The 23,302-nt window shown below is 44.0% G+C and overlaps 1 pseudogene; it reads left to right on the top strand.

Moving 5' to 3' along the window:
• The first annotated feature begins 3,900 nt into the window (after nucleotides 1-3,900).
• Nucleotides 3,901-23,302, top strand: part of LOC118967229 (sorting nexin-29-like) — a 41,776-nt pseudogene continuing 22,374 nt past the window's right edge.

The following is a 23,302-nucleotide window of genomic DNA, read 5'->3' on the forward strand; positions in this document are numbered from 1 at the left end:
GCTTTTGGTTCTTTTCCTGAGAGCTTCCCCGCTTGGGGAACCAGAACCCTTCTGAGCTGGGCCGCAAGCTCCATGAGGATGAAGCTCCTTTGTTTGCAACCTCACCCTGTGTATTCTCTTTTTCTGGCTGTTGGTTTGTCTCCTTTATCACATCCTTCAGTAAACTGGTAAATGTGAGTGTTTCCATATCATCTGTGAGCCACTCTAGCAAATTACTCAAACCCAAGGAGGAGGTCGTTGGAACCTGCATTGGTAGCAGCCTGGGGCTTGGGACTGGTGTCTGAAGTGGGGCATGGCTTGCAGGCTTTGTGGGACTGAGCCTTCAGCCTGTGGAACCTGATACTGTCTCCGGGTAGATAGTGTCAGAGTTGAGTTGAAGTCTCAGACACCCACCCTGGCTGGTGTCTGAGAATTGCTTGGTAGTGAGGTGTGTGTATGGGAACACCTCCCTCTTGCCTGCCTGCCCCTCATGTTAATATTGGGTCCAGGAACCCTAAAACACATGTTATCAGTTGGAAATGCTTTTGGCTGTAAATAACAGCCCAATATACAGTGGTTTGAACAAATGGGACTTTTTTGTTGTGTGAAAGGTAGGAGATTTCTAGCTTTGGCTCAGCAGCGAAATGACAGCAGGGCTGGTGTCTTTGATTCTCTTGGCCGGGACCTCCAGGCCTGTTGCTTGCTGGAACAAGATGCTGCCTCCACTCCACCCAGTGTGTTTATGATTAAGGCATGAAGGATGGAAGAGGAATGAACACGGTAACATCTGTTCTTTTATCAGGCTGGTATAATTTTCCTGGAACCCTCCCAGTTTCATTAAGTACTTCTGCTTACTTCTCATTAGCCAGAACTCCTTAAGGTCAGTCTGAGCAGAGAGGCTGAGAAGAGGAGTAATTGGGGCTTTCAGCTTGTGTTGGGGAAGGTGGCGTGGGCAAACATGCTGGAGATGATGCTGACGTCAGCCAGGCTGCCGGCCGTACTAGGAAGCCTGCGTTTTAAGTCAGCCTATTGGTTCTCTTCTGGGGGCAGTTGTGTCTCCTAGAGGACATTTGGCAGTATCTGGAGACATTTCTATTCCCACAACTAGAGGATGTGCACGTGTGCTGATGGCAAATAGTGGTTAGAGGCCAGGGAGGCTGCTCCACTTCCTGCACTTCACAGGGGCCTCTACCTCAGAAAATTATCTGGCTGGAATGTCAGTAGCACCAAGGTTGCGAAACTCTGAGTTAGACCATTTCAGGCACATTCGAGTCTGGGGAAGAGTCAGCTGCTTTCCTGTGTAGCGGTAACAGGCTCAGATTCATCGTAATGACGTACATTATTGATAACCTGGTCTTGTCACTGGCTTTTTTTCCGAGGGAGGCTGTTGCTTTTTGGGGAGAGCAATATACTATGTGGCAGAAAGTCTTTACAGGAAGCTAATGTCAAACAGAGCTAATCAAGTCTTGTTGCATTTTAGGATCACAGAACAATGACGTGAAAAGACAATTTCTGCTGGAGCGACTGCTGGATGCAGTGAATCAGGTAAGAAGATGAAGTGCACATTTGGCTTTGAGGTCCAGCGATAGTGGCACATAGTTAATTTAGAAGTCACTTCTGTGCTTCTGTATACACACACTCACTCCCACTTTGGATCTGGGAGCAGTGAGGCTAATAGCTTTCCCCAGGAAATGATATGGCAGGGAAGGCAATTGGAAGTAGGGACAGAGGAACCTCTGTGTCCTGACTTTCTAAAGTCCTTTGGAGGATCCTGTCTGCAGTGACATTCCTTTGAGAAGGGCACTGAAGAGGGCTTTAAAGTTTTATTTCCAAGCAGTTGTGTTTTAGCGCAACTCTTACAGGTGCTGAGGTTGTGGTTAGAGTTAAGGCCCCTTGAGCGTGAGAAGAGGGACGAGGAGGAGTGAGGCCATGGCCAGGATCATATGGCTCCTCCAGCGTGGGGTCTGCTCTGATTGGCTGAAGCTTTTTGTGAAGCCTGGCTTTTCGTGGGCATGGAAGTGAGCTTTGACACAAGGCTGGCATCAGTTTTCTTGCCTGAATGTACCAGACATGCATCGCTTCTTTTTAGAACCTGGTAGCTATTTATTTAAGATTCACAATTATGCCCCACTTGGGGCAGTGTTCCCGAAGCATTTGACCCATAGAACTTTGTATTCTATATAAAACACTCTGTTTTATATATAAACACTCTGTTTACTATATAAAAATTACCCACCCAAAACACATTGATATGAAGATCAGGCTACTGATGGGATACCAATGAGAAGATGGTTCTCTCCTAAGAATTATTTATTCATTTCCACAACTAAAAATCTCAAGAAAACATTTTGTGCACTCGCCATCTGAACTCATGAGAATCATTAATTGTGTAATCCCTCTGGCACATATAAATAAATAGACCTGTAATGTTGTGCTTATACAAACATGCATTGTTTATTGCACATTCGTCATATCCTAGGCTCTGCTAAGGGCTGTACAGTTAATCCTTCCAGCCACCCTCTGAGATAGTTTCTGCAGTTATTTGCATCTTACAGATGAAGAAGCTGAAGCTCAGGAAGGTCCAATGACTTGCTCAAAGTGTTATAGTTAATAAGCAGCAGAACTGCCATGCAACCTTGGAAATTCTTGGTTGCTCACATTTTTGGAAGGGGCAACTCACAACTGTATGCATGTACCCACCAATATAAGGAGAGAAATACTTGAACAGAGGTGTGTGTTAAGTATTGAAGCGAGCCCAGAGAATTTAGCATCTGCCTAAGCCTTGAGTTGTCCTGGTGTGCCAGAAGGACACAGGCTTAGATATAGCTGGGGTTGAATGCCACCTTCATCTCTTCACCACTGTGTGTGCTGGGGCAGCCCAGTTAGCCTCTCTGAGCATCTCTCTTCCCTGAAACCAGGTCAGTGATCTCCATAGGGCTGTTAAGGGAATTGCATTTGCTAAAGTATGAAAAGGGCCTGGCTGGTACCTGGTTCACAGTGTATATGGAGATCACATTAGTAGTTTCTTTTCTCCAGAGATGGAAAATCTAAGAAGAAGCTGAATAGGCAAGTTGAACCACTTTAAGTGTAGCAGTTAAACATAAATAAATAAAAGTAAATAGTCCAGAGCTACTATTGTTATTACTTTGGTTGAATTAGGATTGTGAAAGTGTTGTATATATGCCTTAAAAAAAAATCAGCTTTGAGATATAATTTGCATATAAGAAAATAATAATAAGTTCTGGAATCTTGCAAGCCTGCTACTCCCAGTGGAGATTCTATACCTTTATCAGGGAGTAGTGGATAGGGGCAGTGGTTGCACAACATTGTGAATTGGATTGTGTAACTAAAAATGGTAAAAATGGTAAATTTTATGTTATCTTTATTTTGTCACAATTTTAAAAAAGAATAGTTTGCTTTTGTTTGTACCCATCCTGGGCAAATTGTGCCCCACTACCAGATGACTTGTTTGAAGTTTGATTGATGCTGTCATAATTTTATAGCCAGTCATAACAACTTTGGGGCCTTGTCAAGAGGGACCCATCATCACAGATTTCAAAGATTTAATTATTGCCTATTAGGAGCAGTGTTCTAGACAGTCAGCTGCTGACAGGTAGAGGACGCTTCCTGCAGATTATTCCTAGATAATCTGTAGAAGGCTGTGTGGTTTTGTTTTCCTCTTAGAATTTTCCCACAAGGCTCCCTTCCATGCAAGTGGGAAATAAAGGCTTCCTTTAAGTGGCAGCTGGAAGACTGGGGTGTTCACTGTCTTACATCCTGGGCTGACACCCAGGGCATGGGGAGCCTTCACTCAGCACCAAGAGTTTCTGGCCCTTTGTCCTCTGTGACCCTGAGGGCCTTGTGACATTTGAGTGTCCCATCCCAGCAGCTGATCTCAGTGGCTTCTTTTTCCATGCAGTGCCAGATGCGCTTTGGAGGGAGAAAGGAGATTGCCTTGGATTCCAACAGCAGGTAATATGTTACTTCTAAAACCATTTAGTGTTAAGACCAAAAAGGTAGCCAGAGAAGAACAGCTTCTATAACTGCCTCCTTAGCTAAGTGGTGCAGTGAGTAAATCTGGGTGATGTGCAGACCACCCATGAAGTGACTATTGTTGGCAGCATTTCCAGCTTCCCCTAATTCTCTGTCTAGTAATATTAGTCTGAGGAAATTACTTGAAATATCTTTCTGCCTTAAGTTATTTTCAGGGTAATTCGTAATGATGAATACTCAGAAATGTATATGCCCAACGATTGGGAAATGGTTAGAAAATGGAGTGCATCAGTAGAATGGAAAGTTATATAGGTATTAAATTGATGCCCATGCAGAATTTGTTTGAAGCAGGAAAATGCATCTGTAGTAAAAGTCCTAAAAATTGCTCTTGACCTTCATGACCCAGGAAAGGCCAACATAATTGCATAAGCTTATAATTTTGACTGGGAGGAGATGCAGATGTTCTGGCAAAGGTAGGAGATACACAGGCAGTTGCTGGGAATGCTTTGTGAAGTCATTTGAGCTGATGTCTCTCTCCGTCTGGCTTATTTCACTGAGCATAATACCCTCCAGCTCCATCCATGTTGTTGCAAATGGTAGGATTTGTCTTCTTATGGCTGAATAATATTCCATTGTGTATATGTACCACATCTTCTTTATACATTCATCTACGGATGGACACTTAGGTTGCTTCCATTTCTTGGCTATTGTGAATAGTGCTGCAATAAACATAGGGGTGCATCTATCTTTTTCAAACTGGGCTGCTGCACTCTTAGGGTAAGTTCCTAGAAGTGAAATTCCTGGGTTGAATGGTATTTCTATTTTAAGCATTTTGAAGGACCTCCATACTGCTTTCCACCATGGAGACCTGGGTATTTTATGCCCTCTTTGATTAATTGGCTGACCACAGGCCTGATTTTCTTAGCGTTTGTTAGTGATTCAAACAGCAGCTCCTGTGACCCAGGGGATTTGTTAGGCCCTTTGTGTTCGTTATTCTGTTTTTGATTCCTGAAATGAGTAGTGAATGAGAGTTCCCTCATTTTACAGATGAAGAGAAGGCTAAAAAAAGGCAATAACTTCCTCAATGTTCCAGGGCTAATATGTGGCAGAGCTGGGATTTCTACTCAGGTCTACATGGTTGTGATGCAGAATCTCCTACTCCTATTCATAATGGCATATTATTTCCAGAAAGATGGTTCCCTGAAAGATCTTGATCTCCCAATTTGAATTAATGAGTAAATTATGCAGCAAATATCAAGTAAGTTATGATCACTCAGAGCAGAGGTCATCAAACTATGTCCTGCTACCATTTTTCTAATGAAATTTTATTGGAACACAGCCACAAGCATTCATCTACTTACTGTCTGTGCTGCTTTTAGGCAGAATTGTGACTGAGAAGATCTGGTCCATAAAGTAAAAAATGATTATTTACTTCATTTTATTTATTCTTTGGCTCTTAATGAAAAAGATTGCCATCCCCTGTCTTAGAGAACAAAGGATAGGGGATCCCACTTAATCATAGTGTCCCACCATATTCAGTTGTCTGTTGTCTATATGCTCCACTAGATGGAAAGCTTTGGGAATGCAGGGCACTGTGTCTGATTTGCTTCCTCTTGATGTCCAGCCCCTAGCATAGTAACTGGAAATAGCTAAGTTCTCCAATAAAAGTCTGTTCAGTGAATACATTTTGTTTGGAAGGAAGGGCATTATTCAATGTGCACAGGACTGTATTTCTTTTTTATTTATTTATTTTATTTTTTATTAAGGTATTATGGATACACACTCTTATGAAGGTTTCACATGAAAAAACAATGTGGTTACTACATTTACCCATATTATCAAGTCCCCACCGTTACCCCAATGCAGTCACTGTCCATCAGTGCAGCAAGTTGCCACAGATCCACTATGTGCCTTCTCTGTGCTGCACTGTTTTGCCCATGATCCCCAACACCATGTGTACTAAACATAATACTCCTGAATCCCCTTCTCCCTCTCTCCCCACCTGCCCTCCCACACTCCTCCCCTTTGGTAACCACTAGTTCATTCTTGGAGTCGAGTCTTTGAGTCTGCTGCCATTTTGTTCCTTCAGTTTTGCTTCATTGTTATACTCCACAAATGAGGGAAATCATTTGGCACTTGTCTTTCTCTGCTTGGCTTATTTCACGGACTATAATATCCTCCAGCTCCATCCATGTTGTTGCAAATGGTAGGATTTGTTTCTTTCTTATGGTTGAATAGTGTTCCATTGTGTATATGTACTACATCTTCTTTATCCGTTCATCTAGTGATGGACACTTAAGTTGCTTCCATATCTTGGTTATTGTAAAAAGTGCTGCAATAAACATAGGGGTGCATAAGGCTTTTTGAATCTGAGAAGTTATATTCTTTTGGTAAATTCCAAGGAGAGGGATTCCCAGGTCAAATGGAATTTCTATTTTGAGTTTTTTGAGGAGCCTCCATATTGCTTTCCACAATGGTTGAACTAGCTTACATTCCACCACAGTGAAGGAGGGTTCCCCTTTCTCCACATCCTCGCCAGCATTTGTTGTTTTTAGTAGTCTTTTTGATGCTGGCCATCCTTACTGGTGTGAGGTGATATCTCACTGTGGTTTTAATTTGCATTTCCCTGATGATTAGTGATGTGGAGCATCTTTTCATGTGTCTGTTGGCCATCTGAATTTCTTCTTTGGAGAACTGTCTCTTCATATCCTCTGCCCATTTTTTAATTGGGTTATTTGCTTTTTGGGTGTTGAGGTGTGTGAGTTCTTTATATATTTTGGATGTTAACCCCTTGTCAGATGTCATTTACAAATATATTCTCCCATACTGTAGGATGCCTTTTTGTTCTGTTGATGATCACAGGACTGTATTTCCTGATTCCTGAGGTGTCTTATTACCAGCATTACTTGAGCATGCTACAGAGGAAGTGATTCATTCTTGAGGAAAAGTGCAAAGGTTAATTTTTTTTTATTGAAATATCGCTAATATACAATCTTATGTTGGTTTCAAATGCACAACACAGTGGTTCAGCCATTATCCATATTATTAAATACTTACTTCCTCTAGTGCGGTTACATATCTAAACGTAGAAATATGTTGCAGAAGCAAACATTAATTTTAAAATTAATTAAAAGTGAATTGAAAGTGGCTGAGAGCTGTGCCTAGGTTTGGCTTGGAATTGGTGCATTTTGTAGCCATTGGAAGCCCTAATAGTCAATATAGGTTGTAGTGTGGAAAAATGAGTCATTTTGCATTTGCTGGAGAGAGAAGGAAGACTAATAAAGCTACTGGCTGTCTTAGTCTCTCTGGGCGTCTACAGCAAAATACCAGACTGAGAAGCTGGTTTCCACACCGGCTGTTTCATTTTGCATTCCTACCAGCAGTGCAGAAGAGCTCCAATTTCTCCACATCCTTGCCAACATGTGTTAATATTATTATTATTTTGGATAATAACCATTCAAATGGGTGTGAAGTGGTTTTGATCGATTCTTTCTTGCAGTTGCAGATTTCTCTCAAAAAGTAATTCAAGAGCACCCCACCCAGGTCAGCTGGACTGTGCCCTCTCATCAGTGTCCCCCCTGTAGTTCTGAGTCTGTCTTTCAGCAAACAGACATGTCACACTCACTACCTGTTTTGTTTCCTTGACTGTCTCTCTCTCTCTATGGCCAAGGACTGCGTCCATTCTCACATGTCCCTGTAGCTTCACTGTATTGAAAGATGCCTTGCCACCAAAAGTCTAAATTAAAAATGATGACTCGAGGACCCAGACTTCAGGAGGTGCTGCTGGTTTTCCCAGGAAGCCAAACCCCACCGTCTGCTGTCTGTACAGCTTCACAGTCAGTTGAAAGCAGGTGTTCTTAATATATACACCTCCAACTGAAATTAGAGAAACCAACCTCCATGATCCTCGGTGGGGCTATTTGAAAATGGTTGATTGCATTTAACTCAAAGCAGAATTTATATTTGGTTCATTGAGTCACTTTGGGTACAACTTCATTTCTGTAGAAAATTAATTTTGGAGGAAGCTGCATGTGACAGGAGAACCCTGGGCCCATCCTTTTGTTTGTGAGGGGAAGTTCACTTCCTCACCCATCTCTGTAGGGTTTCAGTTCTGCCTTTGTAGTTCTCTGTTGTATTCATGAACTTGCAAATCAGCTAGTTCTGGTGAGAGAGATCTTGGGAGGTATGTTTGTGGAAAGTGCAAAGAAAATGCTGGGTTCTGTCTGGGCTGGTGATATAAACATTTAACAGCTGGTAGGCCACTGCTTGCCTTAGGGAGGGAGCCAGCAGCCAGAGTGCCAGCCCCTTGGGCAGGCTGTTAAGCTGTGAGTCACTAGATTCTGGGGACATCTGCAGGGTTCTGGGGAGGGTTCTGGACAGCTGGAGTGGCTGTGGGCTGGGGCCAGAGGCTTTTTAGTAAGGAGCACAGAACTGTCCCAGCATGTTAGGGTCTGGATGCCTCTAACATGGATGAACCTTAAAAACGTTATACTAAGTGAAAGTAGCCAGATACAAAAGGTCACCTACTGTGTGATTCCCTTCATGAAGTGCCCAGAATAGATCCTGGAGAAAGTAGACTAGAGGTTACTAGGGGCTTGGGGAGGGGAGAATGGGGGCATTTTTGTTAATGACTATGGATGATGGAAAAGCTCTGGAGGTGGATGTGGTGACAGTTGCCCAACATTGGGAATGTACTTCGTGTACATTGTACTGTGTACACTTAAATATGGTTAAAGTGGTAAATTTATTTTATTTTTTTTATTTTGATATACATGAAGGACATTATGTTTACTAGGCTCCCCCCTTCACCAAGTCCCCCGCACATCCCCATTCACAGTTACTGTCCATCAACATAGTAAGATGCTGTAAAATCACTACTTGTCTTCTCTGTTGCACAGCCCTCCCCGTGCCCGCCCCCCACACTATACATGCTAATCGTAATGCCCCCTTTCTTTTTTTCCCACCCTTATCCCTCCCCACCCATCCTCCCCAGTCCCTTTCCCTTTGGTAACTGTTAGTCCATTCTTGGGTTCTGTGCTTCTGCTGCTGTTTTGTTCTAAAGTGGTAAATTTTATTATGTGTGTTTTACCACAATTTAAAAGAGAGAGAAAAAAAGTGTACATACTTTGTACAAGTCTTCGTGGTGTATGGTTCATATTTACACCCGAGTTCTGTGTTCCTGTCCAGGAGGCAGTCTTGTTGCTGGTTGGGGGATGGCACAGTTCCCAGCTACAGCGCCTGTTGGAAACTGCTTTGCTAAGCCGTTCATGCCCTATAGTCAGGCTTGTCCAGATTGGAATGCAGCTGGGATTTGGGAGTGACTGTGCCCACCCAGGTCTCAGGCTGGAATATGGAAGCATCTGGTTTTCTGTCTGCTCCTGGAATGGCTGGTACCATGTCGGGCTGATTCTGTTCATTTCCGACTTCAAGGCACTCCCCTTTTCTTCTTTGGCTTAGTAGAATCCTGATTTTGCTTGGGGTTGTGGGATGCTCTTCTCGAGGTACTGGATCATGAGTGGTTCAACTAGTCTTGACATTCTTTCTCTGCTCCCTGTGGTTTTTCAGGATTACTTAGCCTTGTGGAGAAAAGGGGTGATAATGCTGGCTTTATCTTGTCCTCTTTCTTTCTGCTCCAACTGTGAATGTGATGCCAGAGTGGGTGATGGTTCTCTGAGACAGTGAGGTGCAGGTCAGGGGATTGGGGTTCTGCCCATGACAGAGCATTTGAAACAGCTTTCTACTTCCAGACTAAGTAGATGAGAAGAATAAACCTTCTTTGTTTTTTAGGAGTGTAGCTCCTTGTATTTGGGTTTTCTGTTTCTTGTTGAGCAGAGCTTTTTTCGTTTATTCTTCAGGGATGCATCTGCCTCTTCAGTGCATGCAGGCATTGCCCAGTGCCTGGCATGTTATCGGTCCTCTATAAATGCTTGTGAATGATTGAAAAACACACCCTATCTTACTGCATTAGGGTTCTTCTGGTTGCAAGTGACAGCAAGCCATTTAGACTTCAGCAAAAAGGGGCACATGTTGACTCAAGTAAGAAAACTAGGGGTTGAGTTGGATCGAGGGGCTCAGCATCCTCCACATCTCTCTCAGTCCCCCTTCTGTCTGGGTTGGCATCTTTCCCAGGTAGGCTCACTCTATATGATTATGATTATTAGAGCTCCTATTTCTAAAATAGTGGTCAGAAAACTTTTTCCTTAAGGATCAGATAGGATTTTAGGCTTTGTGGGGTAGGATCTCCGTAGTAACTTCCCAGCTCTACCTTCTTAACAGAGAAGCAGCCAAAGACAGTATGTAAACAGATGGCTGTGACTGTGTTCCAAAAAAACTTTACTAACAAAACAGGTGGTGGGCCAAAAGTGGCCCTCTGTTCATTGCTTGCTGACTTCCATTCTTGAAGGAGACAAGGCCTGTGTCCTAGTGGTTCAGGTAGAGGTTGCACAGAAGACCAAGTAGTCCTGGGCTGGGACTAAGATGAGGCCAGTGAGATACTCACTTTAGCCTCAAAATTGATGGGAGCACCAAAAACTCAGCTATCAAGATGAATAATATTTTCATGCAGTATTAAAAAAATCAAAACTAATACAGAAAAATCATGATGCACAAAATATCAAACAAGGGCCAGGATGAGGGTGGGTATGAGGGAGGCCAGGCATGGCGCACACCCTGCTGTGGCCAGGTCATTGCCCAGCCTGAGTTGCCTGCCTGCCCACCCCCGTGGGAAGGAGAGATTGATAGTGCTGAAGGCAATTTCCCAAGGAGCATGGTTCCTCTTTGGTTCCTGAAGACCGGCAGGATGCTGCTTGCCTACTGGGGTCCTTGGCACTAAGCACTTTCCATGTAAGCTCTATTTTCCTGTTTTTCCCTTTATACCAGGCAGCATTTTACAGATGAGGAAAATGAAGGGCAAAATTAGTTGCCCAAGGTCACACAATGCCTGAACTGATCTTTGAGCCAGAGTTTTTGTCCTTTTTGGCTTCCAAAGTATGAATTCTTGCATTATTGACATCGATTAAAGTTGAGCCTGTTAGGAACCTTACCAAAGGCCCTGTGCTGTCTATCGGTCACCCTCTATTAACAAGTGCCCCCAGATAGCTCGCTTCAACACTCCCTTCCTGGCTCTTGTTCTTGTTGGCAGATGGCTTTCAGGAGTCCAGAGAAGAAGAAGCCCTTGCCCACTTTTGGAATTAGCCTCTTGTTTCAAAGCAGTGAGAGACTGGTATATATTTCCAAATTAAAGTATGGACACTGCAAGTGTTAAGTGGCAGGTGAGCTGCACTTTAAATAGGCCACATTAATTCTGGCAGTGGAAGTGGAGCCCTACTGGGATAATCCTTATCATCAGCAGCATCACTCTGGCAAGCTTTAGAAGGATTCTGTAGCAGTAAGCAATTTGCAAAATTGAAAGGTGAAAACACACCGTTCATGTTTCATGTGTATTCAAGATCAGAGGGAGGTAACTGCAGTCCTCAGGAAATGCAGGATGCAGGTGGGAGTCATTTGATTTGAGTTGTGACGGAGTTACAGATGGATTTACACACTGGTTGATGTGTTTCAGAACAAGTTAACTGAATAACCCAGGTCCCCCGCCCTGGTTTCTGAGAGAGGCTTCCAGTGGAACCAAGGCAGTAACACTCTTGTATGGTGTGTGCTGACCTTATGGGTTTGGGGAGGGGATTAGTGTGTCATTTGGGGACTGACAGAGATGGCAGTCCTGTGTGAACTGCCCTGTTGGTGGTGTTTCCAGTCCCTCTTGAGGTGTTTATTTGAAATGATCCTAGAGGTTGAGTTGACCCACAGGTGTGTATGCTCATATGCGTATACATTTAGATGCTGTTAACAGAAATGGGAAATGAGGAAATGACACAAATGCTCTCGTATAAGAAAGTAATTATTAAACATGTGGTGGTTGGTCATCATGGGCTGGGCCTTGTGCTCAGTACTTTACCTCCTGTTCTCCATGGACCCCCAAACCCAGGTGTTTCTTTACTTGGGGGCTTATTTTAAGGAGGAGGAATTGAAGCTTAGCATGGTTGAGTGGCCTGCCCAGGGTCATTCCTTGCCTGACCTCCCCCACCTGTTATCCTGTCTGCTAGATGGGATGCTTGTTAGGCACGGGTCCTTCTTGTCCCTCCTTGGCAGCCCACACCCTTGCCCAGCTCATGGCTCCTAGGAAGAATGCAGTCTCTGCTGATGTAACCGAACTGAAATACCAGCATGAGCTTTTGTGGAGCTGGTGTTTGGTCTGAGGAGATGTGTGTATTTGCCCCCTTCTGGAAGGGAGACCAAAGATCTTGTCGTATTTTCAGAGGGGCCTATGAGCCTGTTTAGCTCCTGGATTAGAATCCCCATCTGGCAGCAGAGACTCAGCATATTCTCTCTGGGGGTAGTAAGCAGTTGTGAACACGATACTTTCAAAGGAAGCAGAGCCTTCCTTCCCTTGTGTGTGAGAAGGCAGCGTGAGGGAGCGGTTTGCAGTCAGCTGTCTCCAGCCTCCTCTTCTGCTGGGCCACTTGCTGACTGTGCATCACTGCACAAGTCACCTCACTTGTCTAGGCCTCGGACTTTGCCTCTGAGATGGAGACAGCCTTGGGGGTTGTGAGAACTGGGGTCAGGTACAAAGTGTTCAGTGCAATGGTTGGTATGTAGTAAATGCTCAATAAATATAGTGGCTGTTGCTTTTGGTGTTATTATTATGAAAAATAACATGAAAAATAGCATGAAAAAGTGTTGATGAGCCAATGTTAAGTAAAGAAAATTGATCACAAAATTAGATATGCACAAGAATTATGACTAAGAAATGTGTGTGAATCAACAGGTGGGATGTGAGAAGATACAATGACTGTTTTGTGGATAAAGACAAACTTACTTAGCTTTCCCTAAAGCCTTAAGTCTGTTCCTATTCTCCAATCTATGGCAGTCTCTCCTGGGGAGCTAGGAATGAGAACAATTAGTTATATACAGATGTTCAAAGCAGTATATAGTGAAAACTGGCAATATATCATGTTCCCAGCAGTAGAGAAATAAATTATATTTAACTGGAAAACCATCAAAAATCATGTTTTCAAAGGTCTTTGAATATTACAGGAAAAATGTTTATGACCTAGATAAGAAATAAACCAGGATCCAAAACTATATATATGTATGAGTATATATATATATATGTACATCACACACACACACACTCGCTGTGATGGCATATGAAATTCTGATGACTGCTCTAACAAACCACATGCTTCGAGGCCTAAAGCCACATGAACTAATTTTCTTACAGTTAGGGAGGGCTGAAGTCCACAGTCAGTCACGCTAGGCTAAACTTACAACAATGATGGCAGGGCTGCTTCTTTCTGGAAGCCCTAGAGCAGAATCTCTTCTTGCCTCTTCTGACTTCTGGTGGCTTCTGGGATTCCTTGGCTGTGGCCCCATCATCCCACTCTTGGCTTCCTCGGCCATGTTGCCTTGTCCTCTTATACCTCAGATCCCCCTCTGCCTCCCTCTTTCAAAGACTGGAGATTACAGTGGGTCCACAGAGACTACCCAGGATAACCCCCCCTTCTCAAGACCCTTAATTTAATCACCTCCACAAAGTCTCTTTTGCTATGTAAGTTAACATTCACAGGTTCCAGGGATTAGGATGTGATTATATTTGGGGGCCATGATTCAGCCTATTGCAGATGTCAGTTTTGTATAAAACAGAAAAGTACAGGAGAAAAGAGTGGAAGGAATACTTGACAATGTATTTTCATTTTCTAGGGACAGTGGTCATCACTAGATGGTAGATTGGGGGGTCATTGTTATGTTTGGCATACTCTCTGGTGTCTTCCTTTTCTGTATTAAGGAAGTAACTCTTAAAATCCTCAAAACTAAAAAAAAAAAAAAATCCTCAAAACTGCCCAGAGACCATTACCCCAGTGCATTGCCCATCCCTGGTGGTGAGCCACGGCCTGTCCACTCTCTGTGCAGAGCCGGTGTTCTGGTTCTACGTGAAGGAGGTCCTCAACAAGCACGAGTTGCAGCGCTTCTGCTCCCTGCACCACATCACCTCCCACGTGGGCCGTGGCTGGGCCTGGCTGCACTGCGCCCTCAACGAACACTCGGTGGAGCGCTACCTGCACATGCTCCTGGCTGATCGCGGCAGGCTCAGGTACCCGATGCGGGGCTGGGAGGGCGTGTTGCCAAAGGGTTAGAGTCATGCAACCTGCAGTCATCCTGCCTAGGTTTGCATCCTAGTCCCTCCCTGTGGGGCAAGTAGGTTCCCCTTCAAGAGCCCCCAGTCGTTCAGCTGTGCTATGAGGCATTTGGTGGGAGAGTAACTAGAACTGCCTGTAAAGGGTTCAGCATGGCTCCCGTGTGTAGCGAGCGCGCTTGATGCTGTTACTGGTAAAGCCACAGGTGTGCAGAAGCTGGCTGTCTTAGGACGCAGTGAGCTTTTAGTTTGGGCTTCTTTCAGATTCAGAGCTTCTTTCTCTTTAGATGTGGGGTATTTAGGACTCAGTTTCATATTTGGTCTTTCCATGTGTGCTGGGTTCTTTACAACTTTTGGATTTTTGAAGTTACTCCATCCCAAACTGACTGAAAAAAATATAGAAGTTATATGTTGGGGAGAGAAGTCATTTGTCATTTAAGAAGAATGAATTCTATTATGTTTTCTTTTTTTCTTGCTCATAAACAAAAAGTTCACTCTGTCACTTAGTATAGGGCAGGCCATGCTGCCATAACAAACATCACGAAACTCCCAGTGGCTGAGATAGCCACATGTATTTCCTCTCCCTGCTGCAAGTCTGTCATGGCTGCATAGGGGTTTCTCATCTCAGGACCCAGGCTGACTGCAGGCTCAGTTTCTGTAAATGCTTTCACAATTGCCAAGGCAGGAATAGGGGATGTGGTTGAACAAAGCACTGACTTTTTAAGCTTTTGCCTGCAGGGTTACTTCACTTTCACTCACATTTCATTGGCAGCAAGTCACATGGCAAAAGGCACGCTCAGCTTTGGGGAGTATGGCTGTCCCCAGTGATGTGGCTGAAGCACTGAATATGCATCAGCCATAGTGCGGCCGGCCACATTCCCGTCAGAAATGCCTGACTATTCTCCTTTTTCCTGTATTCATGATGCTTATGATATCTCTGTCTTTGTCCCTGTCTCTGTTATTTTCCTTCTGAGAATGGTGGACAAGACATGTCATTTTGTGTCACCAGAGGGACAGAAATCGATCCTGTCCTGGTCCCTTGACTAACTTCCACATCAGCAGTGCCCAGATCCTCAACTTTGAAGTTTCATATAATTAAGTAATCTGGTGCTTCATTAGTGCCATGGTGCATTCCTGTGATGTCATATCTTGCTGTGTGTTTCCTGCTCAAGTCTCCTCTTGTGTTTCTTCTGCTGCTTGTGGTCATCCAGTAATGATACCAGTCACTCATTAGGCATTCTGGAAAGGTACGCTAAATCTCTTACAAATACCCTTGAAGTTCTTCCGCGGATGTTGCCTGTGGCTCCTTGTCCAGTTGCATGCCCAGATTGTGCGTCTGAAATGGGACGGATGGGCGCCAGGATGACTGGCACTGGCTGTACTTGTGTGCTGCTTGGGGTCTGAGGCGGGAGGCTGTGAACGTCTGTGTGTAAGCATCAACCAGCTTTAGTTATGGAGAACATACTCACATTTCTTAACAATAAATTTTCGTGAAACTCTTCCCAGCAGATCGTTTGCAAGTAGTTCTAAGTTGCACACTCACTGTCAAGGCAGCCTTTAACTATGAACAATTGAAGTGGATTCAGCTGTTAGGATCACACTTGATCTTACCTGAATCACTAGCCACTTACCCAACTCAGTGTGGGAAAACCAGATTAATTGACATGCATGAAAACTGGCTCAGATTTTTAAAGAATCACAGTTTTGGAAATCAGAGGTATGGTTGCAAAGTGTAGTTTGGGCTTCCACTGATATTCTGCTGAGTGACTATTGAAAGTGATGCATCTCTGTTCTCTTTTTGTTAGTTGTATTAAGTCACTAGAGCAGCTAATGTGTCCAGTTGCTGCTGAGTTGTAGGTCACTCATGACTGACTGTGCTTTAGTGAAACTGAGCTTTCACTCCATTAACTTAGAGTTCTTGGGTCTGGCAGGGAAGGGAGTCAGGGGTTGAGGATATTTGCTTGATATTACTTAGCAGGGGGTTGGAAAGAGAGCTGGGGAATTGCACTGGAAGACCTGCTTTTGAGCCCTGGCTGTACCATTTATTGCCAGATGACCTTGGACAGACCCTGCAGGCCTCTCTGAGCACCATCACCCACCTCACACATACACACTGCCATTAGGATTTTTGGGGCTCTTTTTAGCTTCACAGGCCTTCTGAGGGATGACTTGGACTTTTGGGTCTGCAGCCTAAGCAGATGTTACATACTGGTGCCCTGGCTGATGGAGCCATGGAACTCTAATTTCGTTCTGAAATTGTCTCTCCTTGTGTTAGCCCAGTCAGGGGTCTTTCCATCTCATGGAGACACTGTTTGAGTTCAAGTCACCCCTCTGTTTGTCCCCTCCTCCTTTGCTGCTTCAGAACTATCATGTTTACTTCTCATGCCTATTTCAGCACTCTGAAGCTCAGGGGACCCTAGAGATCTCAGGGGACCAGTGAGGAAGTCGTAGGATATGTGTTCAACCCTTGTTTATACAGGAAGCTTCAGTCCAGCAGCCACCTCATATATCCACTCTGGGGTGACCAGGCATGGATTTTCCAGGGAGCCACCTAATGGAATTGTCTGGGTAATGGATGCAGAGAACCACTATTCAGAACTTTTTCCCTTTCTCTTTCAATTCTCAGCACTTTTTGTGAAGATTGGTCTTTTGTGATGAATGAACAAAGGTCTAGCATGCTTCCTACCATGGCAGCTGGTAAGCCTGGCCAAGGCCAGGGGTGATGGGCCCTGTGAGGCTTGGTGAGCAGAGGCTGCCTGGGAGTGAATTTATAACTCCAAGGGATGCTGTGGTTTTCCCCATCCCTGACCAACTTCAGGAGTCACTTGCCACTGTCCTTTCTTTAGCGTACTGAGCATTGAGTCCATTTCTCTAGAATTTGATAGTCTGGCAGGGAAAGCATGGGATTGAGGGAGTTTGGGCTGTGGCTTTGCAAGTGTAATATAAAGATCTGGGGAATTGGAGGTGGGAGACCTGCCTTTGAAGCCTGGTTCTACCCCTTACTGGCTGGTGCACACCCATCACTTTTGTTGCCTTTACTTTCCTCCTGTGTGCAGGGAAGGTGGGGATCCGGTAGCATAGCAGTCCCTGTAATGACACTGTGTGCTATGGAGTCATGTACGTAATTTGCCAATGTGGAAGCCCTGGACTGATGTCAGCTGGAGAATTGTTAAATTGCTTATCAAAGGATGAACCCGATACAAGTGGGTAACCTGCTTCTTTTTTCCAAATCCTTTGTTGCCTCCTCTTTTTTTGTTCTCCTTATAATTTTTGCCAAGTACCAAACATAGAAAGTTATGTTAGTTTTGTCCATTGAAGAGGAAAAGTCGGGGGGTGACCATGATTCCTTCTGTGGGCTATGGGATACCAGTAAAAGTTTTTATGTAAAGTAATAATAATGATAGTAATAATGATATTGGCACACAGTTTTTGATTGCCTCTGACCCGAGTGTTTTTGTGGGTGATGATCCTTAATAGTTACCCTGTGAAAGAGATATTGTTGTCTCCATTTCACAGGTAGGGAAACAAAAGCTCAGGGAGGTTATAAATGGCTTGACCAAGGTCTCATAGCCAGTAAGTGGCCATGCTGGGATTCACCCAAGGCAGTCTGACCCCCAAACTTATGACTTATCCTCCCCTTGGTTGACTTATTTGCACTTGTCTTCCTGACAGAAAGGGAGAGAATTTGGAAAGATTCAACATCTGTGGTGGCTAGTGTCTTCTGACCCCAGTTTTGCAGGAGGTCTTTATTAAAATTTAAGATCAGCGTGTACTGTACCAACTGCAGCTTGTTTATCATGTTGGGGTCACAACTGGGTTTTCAACAGCAGACACTCCAGACTTTCCCCTTTTCCTGGCAGGTTTGAACTCTATACGCTTTGCAAATAACATTGACAACAAGGACTTAAATGGTCAGAGTAAGTTTGCTCCTACTGTCTCAGACCTCCTAAAAGAGTCAACGCAGAATGTGACCTCCTTGCTGAAGGAATCCACGCAAGGAGGGAGCAACCTTTTTAGGGAGATCATGGCCTCCTCTGCAGTCTCTAGCCTCATCAGACCTGAGCAGGAGACTGACCCTCTGCTTGTCGTGTCCAAGCATGTCACTGCCGGTAAGGGAGAAGGGGTGTGTGAGGCAGAGCAGAGGGGGTTGGGTGAAATGATGAGAGACTGGGGCGAGGTGGGCACGACTCGCATCTGAAAGTGCTGAGGGGAATGAAATCCGATACACCTGTCTGTCCAGGTCATGTTTGTGTTTATTCGTCTTGCCTTTAATTTGTTTGGAAGGGACCTGAGAGCCTTCTTGAAATGTGGTGATGATAAGGTAGGAGAGCAAACAGCTCAAATGAACAAAGTAAAGGTCGGGGTGTGGTAGTCACATGAAGCCAGGTGAGGCTGCTCTTCATTTATCCCCATCCATTCTTTTGTTGTTCATTTATTGCATGCTGAGTAAGACGATTACTAGCGTTTAGCCTACAGTCTCCTTTGGGATGGGTGGGGGTAGACATTTAATGACAAATTATACAAATAATTTGTTATCCTTCTGGCAAATGGGATGGAAGCCAAGCGTAGGGAGCTATGGGAAATGCATGCTGTTAAGGGATGACATTTCAATGGAGGCTACAGGGAAGGGAGCAGTTGAGCAGCTTTGACTCTAGGCCACCAGGAGGCAAGAGAAAGTTGATTCCACTAAGATTAATTTTGAGAGAAGTTTATAATACCCATGAGCCTTCGGGGACACCCAGAATGTTGTTGCAGCAAAATTGGAAATTTGAGGTTAAGTTCTTAGTCCTAGTATTCTCAAGTCCCTTGAACGAGGCAGTAATCATGGTCATCTCTCTGGAATTATTGATAGTGAAAATGCAGAATCTCATGGAGTGTTTGGTACATACTGGCTTTATCTATCTTGCCTTCTTCTCCAGCAGAGACCCCATGAAAATGACCTAAGACTGAGGACTGTTGTGGACTTTGCATAGCAGAGACCCTGAAACTTGTATACCCAAAGATGTGTTCTTTCCATCTATTCTTGGGACTCTGCTTTGTTTGGGGACATTGCCTCAGGGTGTGATACTTGGGGAGCATCACCCCATCACACCTTGGTATAGATGGAATGGAGTCTTTTGAATCAGCTCACAGTATCTCACACCCATATTTGATGATTAACATGGGTGAACAAACTGGCTCATCTAAGTTCTGGTTACCACAGCAATCTTGATTTCAGTTTTAGTTAGCCTTTGCTGTGTAACAAAGAGCTCCAGAAGATAGTGGCTTAAAACAACCACAATTCAATATTTTTTAATGAGTTGGCAGGATGGTTCTTCTGTTGGTTTCACTTGGCTCACTTCTGGGGCTGCATTGAGCTGGTGGCCAAGCTGGAAGGTCTGTGATGGCCCCACTCAAGTGTCTGGAATTAGTGTTCACTGTTGGCTGGGGTGGCTGTATATGGCCTCTCATCCTCAATAAACTAGGCTAGCTTCCTTCCATGGTAGTTGCAGGGCAGCATTCCAAGAGGGTGCAACACATCTCGATGCCTAGGCTGTAGAACTGTCACGCTGCATTATGTCTGCCTCGTTCTGTTGGTAAAAGTAGAACACTAAGCCAGCTCACATTCAAGGGGGTAGAGAAATAGACAGCATCTGTGAGGGAGGAACAGAAAGGTCCCATTGTCAGGGGCTTGGGTAGAAGTAGGAGGAATTGTAGCCATTGAAGAATTGATTTCCACCCCCAAACTGGTTTTCTTGGTCACATCTGCCAGCCATGAGAGTATTTTCCAAAGTGAACAATGAAAATCATTTCTGTAATGGTAGCATCCTTTGAATCAAAGTTCTTAGAAGTATTGCTTAGAAGGAACAATTTTAATGTATTTTATTTAAATCGTATTTGTTTGAATCAGAACATCCATTTTATTCCATCTCAAAGATTACAAAAAAATATGAATTTACCTTAAATTTATTTTTTCAGTAGAATAATAGAGGACTTTCCACAGTCTAGAGGCAAAAATGGTTTGATCCTGTCTTTATCTTGCCTACATTTTCTTATGTTTTATCCTTTCTTTTGCCAGATGCCAGATATAAAAAGGAGCGGAATAAGAAAAAGAAGGTGACCAACATCATCTCATTTGATGACGAGGAAGATGAGCAGAACTCTGGGAAGGTTTTCAAAAAGATTCCTGGGGCAGGGGAGAGCTTGGAGGAAAACTCTGACCTCTCCTCGGTCAATATCATGTCAGCCTTTGAAAGCCCCTTGGGGCCAAATTCCAACGGAAGTCAGAGCAGCAACTCATGGAAAATTGATTCTCTGTCTCTGAATGTGGAGTTTGGGTACCAGAAGCTCGATGTGAAAAGCATCGATGACGAGGACATGGATGAAAACGAGGACGATGTGTACGGGCCACTCAGAGTCCCCTGAGAAGTACGTTGCACTGGCACTTTAGCAGAGGGGGTGGTACATTCATTAACGCATTGTTTTCTCTTTCTGCACTATTGGGTGAAATAAGGCCGCAAGTTTTTTTGTGTTTAGGGCACCATTCATTTTTCAGATCTCCATTTAGGATGAAGGAGTGTGCACTTGCTCTTCTCCTGAGATCTGGGGAAGGGTAGTGTATTTGAAGGTACCTACCCCAAAGTTGGTGCCAAGAAGCATGCCTTGAAATTCTTGCTTTATACATACATCGTTTGTTTCCGTTGTTTGGGTTTTCCTCACATCTCTAACTTTCCACTACCCAGGGGAGCTCAGGAGAAAGGCTGGGTTATACTAGAGAATAGTTGTGGGCTGGTGACTTCTCTGTTTATCTATAAGGGTGTGAACAGCGCTCATTCACTGTGCTGCTGCTTTAGCACTGGGCATGCAGTAGGTTTATACCTGCAGGAGGGGCTGGATGCACAGGAAGGCACAAAGCAGGAAAGCATAGTTAAGAGCTTGGATCTTGGAATCAAGACAAGCTGGGTTCTCATTTACCTGCTGCATGGCTTAGGCTGGCCAGAGTGGGCTAAGTTACTCCACCCGCTGAGCTTCCGGCCTCATTGGAGACCTGGGAGGGAAACAGCACCTGCTTTGTGGAGTTGTCAAGTTGATGGGCTACTTCCTGTGTGTGGGGCCTTTGGCACTGGGCCTGGCATGTTGAGGAAGGTGACACAGTTCAGCTGCTGTTATGCTGCTCTTGTGAGATTTCCTGTGCTTGGTTTTATCTTTATGCCAGATAAGCTAGTTACCTCTTCAGGTGGGCTTTACAGTGAACAGTGCCACCCTAATCATGGCCGACTTCCAGAGTGTGAAGTGAAGATGCTGAGACCCCTGGAATGGTCAAGGGGGCCAGAATGTCTCCAGCCCTCAGCTTTTCATCTTCATATTTTAGTATGATTTTTTTTCCTTCTCATGAGACTATGCCTGCTTTTGTTTTTCATTTTTACTTAATGTCCTCATTCACATGGATACCTGCATTATTGATCATCCGTGATATGCCAGGCGTGGCAAGCTACTTGCTAACTTTATCGTAATTATTAGAACTGCCCTGGGACGTTAGTGGGAGTCACTTCCACTTGATGGATGAAAGGACAGGATTCTGTAGAGAGCTCAGATTGGTTAGAGCAATTCCAGAAGCTGGGATTAAGGGTAGGTTATGTTGTGCTCCAAAGGTTATACTGTCAAATATTTTCCGTGATTTTACATAATTGTGAATATCGATTGGTTGACATTCAGTCAGATCAGTATGTCATGACTTTCTAAAGGTTCCCCCGTTGTTGAGTGTTTAAATTGTTGGCTTTTTTGTTTTGATTTTTGCTTTTTTATCAGCCATTTGGAAATGAGTCTTTTCATGCACAAGTTTTTTTCCTACTCCTGAAGTGTTTGTTAGGGCAGTGTCCCAAAGCAGTGCTTGAGCTCCTGGGGTATGAATGCTCTATACCTGGGATCCAGGTCTTGTCACCTGCTGTGTTAGTCAGGTTCTCAGGGAAACGGATCCAGCAGGATATGTGTGTATGTCTACACAGGTGCAGTACGTCCCCTTATACATGGTTTCAGTTTCCCACAGCCAATGACAGTCCCGAAGCAGGTGATCCTCTTCTTGACATTTTATCAGGTCAGTAGTAGCCTGACACTACGTCACAGTGCCTATGTCACCTCATTTCATCACATAGGCATCTTATTATCTCACATTATCATCAGAAGGGTGAGTACAGTACAATAAGATGTTTTGAGAAAAGGAGAGACCACAGTCAATTTTTTTTTTTTGAGAGGGCATCTCTCATATTTATTGATCAAATGGTTGTTAACAACAATAAAATTCAGTATAGGGGGCTCAATGTTCAATGTACATTCATTAATCCATCTCAAACCTAATTCTCGTCAGTCTCCAATCTTCTGAAGCATAAAGAACAAGTTCTTACATGGTGAATGAATTCTTACATAGTGAATAAATTCTTACATGGTGAACAGTACAAGGGCATTCATCACAGAAACTTTCGGTTTTGATCACACATTATGACCTATAAACAATCAGGTCAAATATGAATATTTGTTTGATTTTTGTACTTGATTTATATGTTGATTCCACATTTCTCCCTCTATTATTATTATTATTTTTATTTTTAATAAAATGCTGAAGTGGTAGGTAGATGCAAGATAAAGGTAGAAAACATAGTTTAGTGCTGTAAGAGGGCAAATGTAGATGATCAGATGATCAGGTGTGTGCCTATGGACTAAGTATTAATCCAGGCTAGACAAGGGCAGCAAGACATCCACGGATGCAGAAGATTTCTCTCAAAGCAGGGGGTGGTGAGGTTCTGAGCCTCACATCTGTTGATCCCCAAATTCTCACCTGATGGCCCCCCTGCGACTGTGCCTGTCTTAGGTTGTTCCTGCCTTGAGGAATCTTACCCGTCTCTGGCTAACCAGTCATCTTCTGGGGCCATACAGGGAAATGTAAAGTTGGTAAGTGAGAGAGAAGCCATATTGTTTGCAAAGGTTAGCTTTTTACTTCTTTGCAGATTTATGCCCTGTGGCTTCTATGCCCAGCACTTGTCTCAAGGTATCTTTACCACCTGGAGGAATTATGGTACTCGGTAAATTTGATATGAGGCACGAATTCTATTTAAGGGTTGTAATTAGGAATGAAGAAGAAAAGCTATAGTTGTAGCATATGGAAGG

This window comes from Manis javanica, chromosome 10, assembly GCF_040802235.1.
Source record: "Manis javanica isolate MJ-LG chromosome 10, MJ_LKY, whole genome shotgun sequence".
NCBI lineage: Eukaryota > Metazoa > Chordata > Mammalia > Pholidota > Manidae > Manis > Manis javanica.